The sequence below is a fragment of the Salvelinus fontinalis genome, unplaced genomic scaffold, assembly GCF_029448725.1.
Source record: "Salvelinus fontinalis isolate EN_2023a unplaced genomic scaffold, ASM2944872v1 scaffold_0061, whole genome shotgun sequence".
NCBI lineage: Eukaryota > Metazoa > Chordata > Actinopteri > Salmoniformes > Salmonidae > Salvelinus > Salvelinus fontinalis.
In genome coordinates this window covers 142,218-156,042 of record NW_026600270.1, presented here as the reverse complement: position 1 = coordinate 156,042, position 13,825 = coordinate 142,218, and the positions used below count along the sequence as shown (strand labels likewise).

The 13,825-nt window shown below is 39.8% G+C and overlaps 1 protein-coding gene and 1 pseudogene across 1 annotated transcript in view; one reads left to right on the top strand and one right to left on the bottom strand.

Annotated features, from left to right (window-relative positions):
• LOC129842686 (zinc finger protein 180-like) overlaps positions 1 to 13,825 on the top strand; it is a 156,396-nt gene that overhangs the window by 26,967 nt on the left and 115,604 nt on the right. The window lies entirely within an intron of this gene.
• On the bottom strand, positions 4,022 to 13,707 carry LOC129842688 (zinc finger protein 664-like; annotated as a pseudogene).

The following is a 13,825-nucleotide window of genomic DNA, read 5'->3' as shown; positions in this document are numbered from 1 at the left end:
AAGGCAATGTAATTATTAGACTGTTACATCACCAGGTCATTGTGGATTACTAAAGTATAATATCCCTGATAACAAATCATGATAACATTGGATTGATAGATGCATGGACACACATATGTACATGTGTAGCATGTGACAATAACAGGATCATATCAAGGATGGCATCACAAATGAATACATAAATACCACTTGAAGCTTGATGATGAGTTGATCATTTGAATCAGCTGTGCAGTGCTGAGGCAAAAACAACAATGTGCCTCTTTGAGTCCTCAGGACTGAGAACCACTGCTCTTCATTGGGACCTCTTCATATGTAGACTGGCTTTCATAGCGCTCTTTATCTGTGGACAGAAAACCTCACAAGAAACACACTTCATTATAGTCAAATTACACCACACTGAATATTATGTTACTATTATCTCCGTCCTCACTTCTAGGGACAGGAACTACACAAAAGTACCTGCCCTATCCAGAATAGCCTCATCTCTCACTGACAGTTGGGGCTGCTATCCTTTCACCCTCCATGGCTGTTAGCTAGCTACCTACAAATGCATTTGGAGTTTGTTTTTTACAGTGATAAATACATCAAGATAGGTAGCTAATATGAAGTTAGACAGCTGATGATATTTAATTCACTTAGCTATCTATCTATACAGTATTTGCTAGCCAACTAGCTAGCTCATTTAGCAGCTCATTTGAGTTAGCCTGCACTGTAGCTAGTTAGCTAATAATACATCGTTGCTCCTTTACATTTCCAAAATCTATTTACTTACTTGAATAGGCTCTCCCAGCCATGTGGACAACTGGAAACAGGGCAGAAAAGTTTGTCACCAGAGCGTTTTAGAGGATATTACTATTGAACTATGTAGCCATTTAATAACCAGACCTTCATACAAACTTGCTTTGCTGAATTCTTGACGGAGTCACAACGGGCGGCCTAAGCGGCATCTAGTCCATCTGCTGACTGGACGCAGGTGAGGAAAATGTACATTTTATTTTCAGACAAGTTAACTCTAGGGTATTCTCTAGGGATTCTTGAGACATCCCTACCCTAAACCCTAACCTTAACCCCTAACCTAACCATTTTAAATGTCAACTTCAACGGGCTACGGACGTCCCAAAGATGTATCGCTACCTGAAAATACATGATCTAAGTGATTGATAGTTGGTATTCAGCAGTCATAAAGCCTTATTTACTTTAATGAACTAATAAAATAGTGATTTTGTCAGACAGCATAGACAGCAGCTCTACACTTTATTGACTGACTGATCCATTCATCCTTCCATCCCTTCTCAGCCTTCCTCCCCTCTGAAGACCCAGTGAGGGTGGAGCTCAGTCAGAGAGCTGTTGAGGGACTGGTTAGGAAGAACACTTATACAGCCAGAGAGGTGAGAGGTCACACATGGTTTAGATGGTAAATATTTTTGTCCCCTTAGTGGTTCATCACATAAGCAAAAGGGAATATGTTCCATCATCTATGTTTATTTACGTTAGTGCAAATTGTATTGGTGTAATTTCTCACCCCTTTTGGCTGTATGAAAGGTAACTTCCCCTCAGGCACACACATTTGTTCTTTGCTATTATGAAGGTAATTTGTGTCAAATGTACTTTTCCCCACTCATTCACCCCATCTCTTCACATTGCTTATTTATATTCAGTGGCCTGACTGCATCCAGACTATGTCAAAGGCCCATCCTGGTAGATCTGAACCGAATGCAGCTTGGAATGATCGGACGACAGAAGTCACATTTAGGTGCCAGGTGTAACTGAGGCCATAGATGCTCCATATCCATTACTTTGAGTGTTTTATATAATATGACTAAATGTGTTTCTTTGTGTTGCAGGGGCAGTCAAGAAATGGAACGGCAAGGCCACAGAACATGATATAAGCAGAGCTGTGGGAGACCACCTCAAGCCCCTGGTAGAGCCGGGGGTGGTGTTTACCACTCCACCACGCCTTCAGCAGACTGGAAAAGTGGGATAGATACTGATTTTCATACTAAGATGGACCAAGAGTCTGTTGATTGGTCATTCATTTGTTAAAATCAAATCAAGCTTTATTTATACAGCACATTTCAGACATGGATGCAACACAATGGCTTCACAGGGAAAAAACTATGAAAATAACCAGAAATATTTAGTACACAAACATAACAGGATAAAAAAAACAGAAGATTAACAACTGAAAGACCAATGAGCATTCTAAGGAAATGCCATTGATTAAAACACTAATTGGATAAAATATCCAACCCAAAATATAAGTTTGTTTTTTAGGAGAGGTTCTCAAAGACACTATGGGGGTGTCGACTGAAAGTTGACTAGTAACAACAACTGGGACATAAAAGACACCCACCATGAGACCCACTAAATCTGCCCAAGAAGAGGAAAACAAAAGAAAAACCCACACCAAACTTAAAGACAGGAAGCAAACCAAAAAGGTGGAGCAACTAAAGGTGTTGACTCTCCACATCTATCAAGACAACTGGAGCACTGGGCCAGACACTCTTAAATAGAACCTGGACCAGCTCAGGTGAAACACCTTCCCACTAACGAGATGGACAAGCCAGCACAGGTGTAACACATACTGACTAACGAGGTGACACCAATCAGTGCGTCCTACGTGCTAACGAGCTATACGTGCTAAAGTCCAACCTCAAAACATAAATGGAAAAACCAAAGACTAACTAACACCTTAAGAGAATGCTCACCAACAACAGAAAACAACTTCCATTTCACATTATAATCAACTACAATGCTTCACCGTCACCAATAAAAACATGGTGTCTGTCTACTGGCAAACAACAATTAAAAACAATATATATTTTTTATTATTCCCACAAAGATTTTTCTTTCTATAGCCTCTAGAACTCTCGTCTTCCTAAAACTCACTAGCTTCTAGAACTCGTCTTCCTAAAACTCACCAGCTTCTAGAACTCTCGTCCCCTTGGAACGAGCCCAAACAAAACTCATCTCCAATACGGAAAAACGTGCAGTAAAAATAAACTGTGATCCATAGCAATGCACTGGCTAAACGCAAAACACAAAACATTTTGACCCCTCCTTGAGACAATCAGCAACCAGGTTGTTCTCACCAAGGACATGTCTGATTTCAAGAGGAAACGACGTCTTTTCAATTACATTTTGCTAGGTGGGATAGCCCCAATGTCAAAACACAGTTTCAAGTGTCCAAATCAATAACCAATATGCAGAAACAGTTTGGGATCAATTGAAAACCTTACATGTGGTATATACACAAACATCTGCCACAATAATAATATTTTTTAAAACAAGCTCCTTATAAACTGCACAAGCACCAGAAACACTGTTGTTTTGACAAGTAGCAATAAATCACTGATATCGATTAGGGAGGAAATCAGGTTGTAGGTGCTGTTGAAACTAACACAACTAAAAAAACACATGGAAATGGGAAATATCTTTAACCTCACTGGTTAGAGGACAACCTGCAGAAGACAGTCAGCTACATATTGGAGTGATGCATTTAAGTTTAGGGGTCACTAAACAAAGGAACACAACACTTATTTGTCATAGCTCATCGATATTATTTTGAAATCAGTTGATTCTGGGAATAATGTGTACATCACTGGTTAGAGGACAACTCTTTTTTTGTTAGTCACTTTGTGTTAAATCACATAAATAGTACTCTTTCAATTCAGAGCCTGGATTTCCCCCAATGAGCCTAATATCCATATCATGTTGAAATCAATTGATAAGGGGGCAAACGTTTAGGGTTCTACATTGTGACATTCTGACTGCAGAGTATATTAATATACTATATATTAAAACATTCTACATTGAGACATTAATTCATTGATATCATGAAACAACTCCTTCATATATACATTTTCTGATGTTTGATCAGAGATCTTTTATCAGATTATCTCTGGTCACAGCTAAGAGGTTTCTCACCTGTGTGTGTTCTCTGGTGTTGTACAACGCTGTTTGACTGAGTAAAACTCTTCCCACATTGATCACAGCCATAAGGTTTCTCTCCTGTGTGTGTTCTATGGTGTATAGTTAGATAGCTAGAAGTAGAAAAACTCTTCCCACATTGATCACAGCGAGGATTCTCACCTGTGTGTGTTCTATGGTGTAAAGTTAGATAGCTAGAAGAAGTAAAACTCTTCCCACATTGATTACAGCTATATGGTTTCTCTCCTGTGTGTGTTCTCTGATGTATATTTAGATAGCTAGAAGAAGAAAAACTCTTCCCACATTGATCACAGCTAAACGGTTTCTCTCCTGTGTGTATTCTCTGGTGCACTGTCAGAGCGCTAGAATTACTCAAACTCTTCCCACACTGATTACAGCTATAAGGTTTCTCTCCTGTGTGTGTTCTATGGTGTATAGTTAGATAGCTAGAAGAAGAAAAACTCTTCCCACATTGATCACAGGTAAACGGTTTCTCTCCTGTGTGTATTCTCTGGTGCACTGTCAGATCTCCAGATTGAATAAAACTCTTCCCACATTGACCACAGCTAAAAGGTTTCTCTCCTGTGTGTGTTCTATGGTGTATAGTTAGATAGCTAGAAGAAGAAAAACTCTTCCCACATTGATCACAGGTAAACGGTTTCTCTCCTGTGTGTATTCTCTGGTGCACTGTCAGATCTCCAAATTGACTAAAACTCTTTCCACATTGATCACAGCTATAACGTTTCTCTCCTGTGTGTGTTCTCTGGTGTGAAGTCAGCTGGCTAGATGTAGTAAAGCTCTTCCCACATTGACCACAGCTATAAGGTTTCTCTCCTGTGTGTGTTCTCAGGTGTACAGTCAGCTGGCTGGATTTAGCAAAACTCTTCCCACATTGATCACAGCTATATGGTTTCTCTCCTGTGTGTGTTCTCTGGTGTTCAGTCAGATGGCTAGATTTAACAAAACTCTTCCCACATTGAGCACAGCTATATGGTTTCTCTCTTGTGTGAATATTTTGATGTATTTTAAGTTTTACTGAGGAGTTTAATCTCTTCCCACAGTCAGAGCAGCAGTAAGTTATCTTCCCTGTGGATCTCTGCGGGTGTTTCTTGAGGTGTTCTGATCGGGAGAGACTCTTCTCTGCCTCTTCAGCATCATGTTGTTGTTGAGGCTCCCCAGAGGATCCACGATAGTCCCGTATCTCTCCTGTGTGAACAACAAAGTCAGACAGACGGTTTAAGGCCCACAACAGCAGAAATCCACTGTTTATTTGAGGTAAAAGGTGATGCCCAGAGCGTACCCATGAAGTTGTACAACCATTGATGTCTGTTAAATTATTTTACAATTGTCTTAAGACAGTCAAGACCTAAGCAGTGTGCCAGATGACCTTTGGTCTCCAAAAAAGGACCCCTCTGTGTTCTGTGCTAAAATTGCAGCGATGCACATGCATTGTAATTGTAAGGCTTGTTTGAATCTCCTATATGTTTGTGTTATTGTCGCAAAATCAACTGCTTTATACTGAAACACTTCAACCACTAAAATGTTCTTTGGCTAGCGTTGCCATCAGCCTGAAAATGAGGGTTTGTACATTAAGTGTTTAACAAATTGGCCCATAACTTCACCTAAAAATAACATAGACCTACTGTAGGACCCATAACTTCACCTAACAACAACATACACCTACTGTAGGACCCATAACTTCACCTAACAACAACATACACCTACTGTAGGACCCATAACTTCACCTAACAGCATAAACCTACTGTAGGACCCATAACTTCACCTAACAGCATAAACCTACTGTAGGACCCATAACTTCACCTAACAACATACACCTACTGTAGGACCCATAACTTCACCTAACAACAACATAGACCTACTGTAGGACCCATAACTTCACCTAACAACAACATAGACCTACTGTAGGACCCATAACTTCACCTAACAACAACATAGACCTACTGTAGGACCCATAACTTCACCTAACAACAACATAGACCTACTGTAGAACCCATAACTTCACCTAACAACAACATAGACCTACTGTAGGACCCATAACTTCACCTAACAACAACATAGATCTACTGTAGGACCCATAACTTCACCTAACAACAACATAGACCTACTGTAGGACCCCTAACTTAACCTCTACCGAGCACCTACCCCGGGTCCGGGAGCACCCCCCACCCCCCCCACACTGATTAGCATCGCTAGCATAGCGTCACAATTAAATAGTAGCATCTAAATATCATTAAATCACAAGTCCAATACACCTAATGAAAGATACAGATCCTGTGAATAAAGCCACCATTTCAGATTTTTAAAATGTTTTACAGGGAAGACACAATATGTAAATCTATTAGCTAAACACGTTAGCAAAAATCACCATTTTTCTTGTCCACCATTTTCTCTCAACACCAGTAGCTATCACCAATTCGGCTAAACTAAGATATTGATAGCCCCTAACCAAGAAAAAACCTCCTCAGATGACAGTCTGATAACATATTTATGGTATAGGATAGGTTTTGTTAGAAAAATGAGCATATTTCAGGTAGATGTCATAGGTTACAATTGCACCCACCGTCACAAATGGACTAGAATAACTACATAGAGCAACGTGTTAACCTACTTACTAATCATCAAACATTTCGTAAAAATACACAGCAAACACTAATCGAAAGACACAGATCCTGTGAATACAGACAATATTTCAGATTTTCAAAGTGTCTTACAGCGAAAACACAATAAATCGTTATATTAGCATACCACATATGCAAACGTTACCAGAGCATTGATTCTAGCCAAAGAGAGCGATAACGTAAACATCGCCAAAATATATTAATTTTTTCACTAACCTTCTCAGAATTCTTCAGATGACACTCCTGTAACATCACATTACACAATCCATATAGAGTTTGATCGAAAATGTGCATATTTAGCGGCACAAATCGTGCTTACACAATGGAAATACTGTCCAACTACTCAAGCAATCTGCCCGGCAGCATCATGATAATACAACTATTTTTATCGAAAACTATTCATAAACTTGACTAAAAAAATACAGGTTGGACATGAAATGAAAGATGTATTAGTTATTAATGCAACCGCAGAGTTAGATTTTTAAAATTAACGTTACTAGACATACAGTGTGCGTTACAGCCAGACTAGTGACGCAATATCGGCATCACTAATCACCATTATTGAGTTTACATTTTTCCACATAAAAACGGAATAACATCATAAATAGTTCTTACTTTTCGACGAGCTTCCATCAGAATCTTGCCATGGTTGTTCTTTGTCCAAAAGAATCGTTGCTTGGTTGTAAAACGTTGCATTCAACTACTGATATAGCAGCTAACTATAGCTAACAATTGCTAACATTAGCTAACGTGTCCAAATCCTCAATACGCAATACTGAGGAAATTCCGAAAAATAGCAATATACTCGCATAATCTGATATAACTCGGTTTCAAATAGCTTCGTTATGATGTTTCTAACACCTATATCAAATTAAATTACAGACTGATATATCTAAAGTTCATTACTGAGCGCTCGAAAATGGCATGCCCAGGTCTCTCTCTGCGTAAAGTTCAACGTCGAAAAGATGGCGCACCTCACTCCTTGGTGTTTTATAACCTCTGAGAGCCACCTAGGAAGCCCATTCCACTTCTCATTGGTTACTGACATCCAGGGGAAGGCGGGTGCAGTTCGTGTCGTTCCATAGGATATACACACCCCTTTAAACTGAACTGAGATCAGAGCTTCGCTCTCAGACCTTCGCAAAACCTGTCGTGGATTTCGCTGTAGAAAAAGTTCTGTTCCACTCAGAGACATAATTCAAACGGCTATAGAAACTAGATAGTGTTTTCTATCCAATAATAACAATAATATGCATATTATACGATCAAGAATTGAGTAGGAAGCCGTTTCATCTGTAGAGACAATTATGCTAATTTGAAACAGCACCCCCTATAGTCGCAAGAAGTTAACCTAACAATAACATAGACCTACTGTAGGACCCATAACTTCACCTAACAACAACATAGACCTACTGTAGGACCCATAACTTCACCTAACAATAACATAGACCTACTGTAGGACCCATAACTTCACCTAACAACAACATAGACATAGGACTATATATCATTTAATATTTCAGGTGAAACATGGAAACTTAAATGTCTTTGTCATGACATTTCATAACCTGATCACCAGATAATTGTGTGAATAATCCCACTAGGCTACTCTGTAATGTGATGTCATTCTAAATGTCCTGAATAACGGAAAATAGCTCTGTGTGTTGTACAACAGCCTATCCATCAAGGAATAGTTCTCTCTCTACATATGAGCTAAGTATCTCCGTGTCCAAACAGACTAACGTGACCCTACTGTAAATCAAGCAGACAATAACAATATAAACATCAATTTCTTAGGGATGTTGGATCCAACGTGGAGCACGGCATAACTGTCTTTACCAGAGTAATGAATGAAGAAGCACTTTGGTTGTTGCATGTCGTGATGTTTGTCATGTGACTGGAATTCAGAAAATGATTTCCTGGATCAGCTGATGATAGTTGAACATGTGACTGTTACTAAATTGCTACAGTATTAAGAATTATGTGTAATTATTGAACCAGTTATATGCATATCATATTTTCTGGGCCTGAGTAGCAGGCAGTTTAATTTGGGCACGCTTTTCATCCAAAATTCCAAATGCTGCCCCCTACCCTAGAGAAGTTAAGCTCGAGACCTTGGGTCTCGACCCCGCCCTGTGCAACTGGGTCCTGGACTTTCTGACCGGCTGCCCCCAGGTGGCGAAGGTAGGAAACAATATCGTCACCCCGTTGATCCTCAACACTGGGGTCTCCCACAAGGGTGCGTTCTGAGCAATCTCTCCTGTACTCCCTGTTCACCCATGACTGTGTGGCCATGCACGCCTCCAACTCAATCATCAAATTGGCAGACAACGCTACAGTGGTCGGCTTGAATACCAACAACGACGAGATGACCCACAGGGAAGAGGTGAGGGCACTCGGAGTGTGGTGTCAGGAAAATAACCTCTCACTCAACATCAACAAAACAAAGGAGATGATCGTGGACTTCAGGAAACTGCAGAGGGAGCACCCCCCTATCCACATCGACGGGACAGTAGTGGAGAAGGTGGAACGTTTTTAGTTCCTCGGCGTACACATCACAGACAAACTGAAATGGTCCACCCACACAGACAGTGTGGTGAAGAAGGCGCAACAGCGACTCTTCAACCTCAGGAGGCTGAAGAAATTTGTCTTGTCACCGAACACACTCACAAACTTTTACAGACGCACAATCGAGAGCATCCTGTCGGGCTGTATCACCGCCTGGTATGGCAACTGCACCGCCCTCAATCGCAAGACCCTCCAGAGGGTGGTCCGGTCTGCACAAGGCATCACCGGGGCAAACTACCTGCCCTCCGGGACACCTACACCACTCGATGTCACAGGAAGGCCATAAAGATCATCAAGGACAACAACCACCCGAGCCACTGCCTGTTCACACCGCTATCATCCAGAAGCCGAGGTCAGTACAGTTGTATCAAAGCTGGGACCGAGAGACTGAAAAACAGCTTCTATCTCAAGGCCATCAGACTGTTAAACAGCCATCACTAACATTGAGAGGCTGCTGCCAACATACAGACTCAATCTCTGGCCACTTTAATAAATGGACTTAATAAAAGGTATCTCTAGTCACTTTAAATAACGCAACTTTAATAATGTTCACATACGCTACATTACTCTCATATGTATATACAGTATATGTATATATTCATATGTATATACAGTATTCTATACCATCTACTGCATCTGCCAATGACGCACGGCCATCGCTCATCCATGTATTTATATGTACATATTCTTATTCATCCCTTACATTTGTGTGTATAAGGTAGTTGTTGTGAATTTGTTAGATTACTTGTTAGATATTACTGCATTGTCGGAACTAGAAGCACAAGCATTTCGCTACAGTCGCATTAACATCTGCTAACCATGTGTATGTGACCAATAACATCCGCTAACCATGTGTATGAGACCATTAACATCCGCTAACCATGTGTATGTGACCATTAACATCCGCTAACCATGTGTATGTGACCATTAACATCCGCTAACCATGTGTATGTGACCATTAACAGTAACATCCGCTAACCATGTGTATGTGACCATTAACATCCGCTAACCATGTGTATGTGACCATTAACATCCGCTAACCATGTGTATGTGACCAGTAACATCCGCTAACCATGTGTATGTGACCATTAACATCTGCTGACCATGTGACCATTAACATCTGCTAACCATGTGACCATTAACATCTGCTAACCATGTGTATGTGACCATTAACATCCGCTAACCATGTGTATGTGACCAATAACATTTGATTTGCCCTGACCCCTCATTTGATTTGCCCTGACCCCTCATTGTCTTTTGTTTGAGACCCTCCTGTCAAGGTTGAGTAAGGATTAGTCTACCTGGTTACACATATAAAAGTAGGACTAGTCTACCTGGTTACACACATAGTAGTAGGACTAGTCTACCTGGTTACACATATAGAAGTAGGACTAGACTACCTGGTTACACACATAGTAGTAGGACTAGTCTACCTGGTTACACATATAGAAGGAGGACTAGTCTACCTGGTTACACATATAGTAGTAGTACTAGTCTACCTGGTTACACACATAGTAGTAGGACTAGTCTATCTGGTTACACATATAGAAGTAGGACTAGTCTACCTGGTTACACATATAGAAGTAGGACTAGTCTACCTGGTTACACATATAGAAGTAGGACTAATCTACCTGGTTACACATATAGAAGTAGGACAAGTCTACCTGGTTACACATATAGAAGTAGGACTAGTCTACCTGGTTACACATATAGAAGTAGGACTAGTCTACCTGGTTACACATATAGAAGTAGGACTAGTCTACCTGGTTACACATATAGAAGTAGGACTAGTCTACCTGTCCTGAGCACAAATGTAGGCTTATAAATGTGCCCATTTGGGGATGTCTGATAGTATCTCTGATTGTCTTAACGCACCACCACTAATGAGTTGTGGAGCTTCTCAAAGCACATTTCTCTTCACCTCTAACAGCATATAAACAAAGTCTAATCAAAATCAATTGCAAATGAGAATAACTCCTCAAAGTATTTGAAAAACATTTCCAGCTCTCGCCCTTTCGATAACCACTCGGCACAAAAAGGAAAAACGTAATGCGCTGATCCAGTGGAAATGTCAAAACACCTGATTACTTCTTATCCCTTTCACAAATAGCCTACAGCTGTGTCGGTCGAGAACTCACTGGCACGGGAAACTGAGGGCCCAGAATATTTTATACAATGTTTCAAGTTCGTTATAGACAGGCCATGTGATTTATAGGACAGTTATTTGCAATGTTTTTATTTGTTATGTAGGCTAGTTTTTACATAATTGGCAATGGCAATGAAAGTTACTTTAAGATTTGTATCATTTTCATTTAGATAGAATGTAGATTAATCACAGACAATGATTTTGAGATACTATTATAAATGAAATTAAACTGTTCCAGTAAAATGAACATATGAAAATCATAACTGGCACCAGATCAGTAGAAATGGTAAGATAGATTTGCACTCCAAATGTAGGTTGCCGACTGCTTGTGTAGCCGATTACCAGCAACGTCAGAATTTATGAAGGCCAGCAGGAGGAGGTGGATCGGGAAGAGTTTATTCTCTTCTGGTTGGGCTATATTGATGTAATGGCATGAAAATAAATGCTGAATATTATACAATGATTTATCAACAGCTCTAACAATTTCCTGTGGGGGTCAAATTGGTAATTCTAGAATATATATATATTCAAATTCTACACTGGTAATTCTAGAATATACTATATAGCCTAGAAACCTGGTTAAACTATCATTATGACATCATGGATGAATTCTAGAATATACTATATATCCTAGAAACCTGGTTAAACTATCACTATCACATCATGGATGAATTCTAGAATATACTATATATCCTAGAAACCTGGTTAAACTATCATTATGCCATCATGGATGAATTCTAGAATATACTATATATCCTAGAAACCTGGTTAAACTATCATTATGACATCATGGATGAATTCTAGAATATACTATATAGCCTAGAAACCTGGTTAAACTATCATTATGACATCATGGATGAATTCTAGAATATACTATATAGAAATAATATATGAACTTAGCTCATGAGGCATGTGTTGTGTTCTTCAAGAAACAATGGCTAAAAATAAATAATAATAAAAATCTAAATATGGATGTGGTAATTTCAGATTTCCCCTTTAACACCACACATCCTTCCAGTTCTCTGCTGCCAGTGACTGGAACGAATTTCAAAAATCGCTGAAGCTGGAGACTTATATTTCCCTCACCAACTTTAAACATCAGCTATCTGAGCAGCTAACCGATCGCTGCAGCTGTACATAGTCCTCTGTAAATAGCCCACCCACCCAATCTACCTACCTCATCCCCAAACTGTTTTATTTACTTTTCTGCTCTTTTGCACACCAGTATCTCTACTTGCACATCATCATCTGCTCATTTATCACTCCAGTGTTAATCTGCTAAATTGTAATTCTTCGCTACTATGGCCTATTTATAGCCTACCTCCTCATGCCTTTTGCACACACTATATATAGACTTTCTTTTTTTCTACTGTCATTGACTTGTTTATTGTGTTATTGGCTTGTTTATTGTATGTTATTCCATGTGTAACTCTGTGTTGTTGTCTGTGTCACACTGCTTTGCTTTATCTTGGCCAGGTCGCAGTTGTAAACGAGAACTTGTTCTCAACTGGCCTACCTGGTTAAACTATCATTATGACATCATAGCCTACCTGGATAAACTATCATTATGACATCATGGTCACCTGGTTAAACTATCATTATGACATCATGGCCAACTGGTTAAACTATCATTATGACATCATGGCCACCTGGTTAAATAAAGGTTAAATTAAAAAACATCAGTTCAACAACTGCAGAGTTTGTGCCTCTGTTTTTAAGACAGTACTTACTAGTGTTAATCAGGGAATGGTTTCTCAAAAACATCTTATGGCTAAGTTCATCCTTAGAACCATTGGATGCCTTAAGATGCGTTTGGGAAACCGGGCCCAGATATCCAGTTTCCTCCTCCTCCTTTTTCGATGTGACAGTCATCTCCCCCTCCTCCTCTTTCACCCCAAAAGCTGCATCCTCCTCTTCTTTTACTGTAAAATCCTCTTCCTCTTCTTTCACTGAAAGGTCTTTCTCTTCTTCTTTCATTGTAACAGCCTCATCCTCTACTTCTTGTTTAACTGTAATAGCCTCACCCTCTAATTCTTGTTTTACTGTGATGACCTCTTCTTCCTCCTCCTCTTTCACCAGAGCTTCTTTCTCCGTCCAGCAGTCCTCCTCTTCATTAACAAGAGAGTAGCTTAGTGACCTCATGGTTGGAGATGTTAGCTAGCTAGGCTAATGCTAACTTAACCAGCCCGCTAGATGAATGAAAACAATACCGTAAATATGAAAATTATGACATTAAAAGGGATAACTAACTAGACGACAGAAGTGGGTTTAAAACACAGTGGCTAATATACACTAAAGCGTCTAAAGAGCTTTATTGGTTCGTATATTTTGGCTAGCAAGCTACCGAGGTGTCTGACTGTCTGTTGCTGCTGTTGAAAGAAGCGTTCCGTCCACTAGATTATACGTCACAGTAGCAGCATTGCCTTAAAGTCGCAGACCGCAATCTGCTGACTGGAGTGGGTAACGCAGTTGAGTAAAATGTAAATGTAATTTTCAGACAAAAAATTTAAGGGTAGGATTCAGGGAATTAGCTAGTCCTAAAATA